The sequence below is a fragment of the Limulus polyphemus genome, unplaced genomic scaffold, assembly GCF_000517525.1.
Source record: "Limulus polyphemus unplaced genomic scaffold, Limulus_polyphemus-2.1.2 Scaffold4186, whole genome shotgun sequence".
NCBI classification, from domain to species: domain Eukaryota; kingdom Metazoa; phylum Arthropoda; class Merostomata; order Xiphosura; family Limulidae; genus Limulus; species Limulus polyphemus.
In genome coordinates this window covers 34,167-35,394 of record NW_013669796.1, presented here as the reverse complement: position 1 = coordinate 35,394, position 1,228 = coordinate 34,167, and positions in this window count along the sequence as shown.

The window sequence follows — 1,228 nt, the reverse complement described above, 5'->3', positions numbered from 1 at the left end:
AAAAGTGATTCATCTTTTGGTTCTTGTAAAGATCTTGGGTTTAAAGATAAAAGTGATTCATCTTTTGGTTCTTGTAAAGATCTTCGGTTTAAAGATAAAAGTGATTCATCTTTTGGTTCTTGTAAAGATCTTGGATTCTGGGTTTAAAGATAAAAGTGGTTCATCTTTCGGTTCTTGTAAAGATCTTGGGTTTAAAGATAAAAGTGATTCATCTTTTGGTTCTTGTAAAGATCTAGGGTTCTGGATACAGGTAGTATTGAAGATTTTGGTATTTGAAAAAACAAAACAAAAAAGCACCAGTTATGTGAATGAAGTGATGGAGACTGTTGCAGGCGGCTTGGTAAGCTTACGCACTTACAACGCTAAATACGGGGTTCGATTCCCAGCGGTGGACACAGCAGATTGCCCAATATGGCTTTGCTGTAAAACAAACAAACTGAACCCTAAGACATGAAGTGATAATAGTATACATGTGAAGTCATTAACATCAAAGAAAAGTTCAAAGTATCAGAAATTCACCAAAAAATTGAAAGATATGTATATATATATATATATTTATATATACGTAAGCTTGGAGGTTACTCTCGGTTATAAGGTTTTGTAGTTAACGAAGTTTTTATATATTTTTAATATTTGTTTCCCTTTTGACCAACATTAGCCCGTATGCAAGCGAAAGTACAGATTTCAAGTTAGAACATTTTATTACAAGGTTTGCTGTTGTGTGGGTCAGCCAGTGGACAAGTAAGCCGCAGTTGTGATTGACTCGGGTTGATTATAGGTTTCTTATCATTTTCTGACTAACCCAAATTCGTGCCCTTAGAAGCATCAGTGGAGCACTCCAAATGAAAGATGAGGATGTGTGCGTAGCGGAGAAACAGCCTTGTGGAAATTAAGGGGCAGAGCAAAAGAAAGATTTCTGGACACATTCCAAAGTGAAAAAGGTCAAATCATCGAGACACTTCTCACGCTGTATGTTTCACATTCACGAGACTTCGGCCAATTAGAAAATTGTGTTGGTTTTATTTTGGGCCAGCCATATCAGTTTCCGCCCACTAAACAGCGTGGAAGTTTAATAACAAAACTTGGTTCCTCTACTCACGGAAAACTATCAGTTTGCAGTTAAAAATGTGGGATTTCTATTACAATGTGGAAGTTTAATAATAAAACTTAGTTCATCTATACACGGAAAACTGTCAGTTTGCAGTTAAAAATGTGGGATTTCTATTAC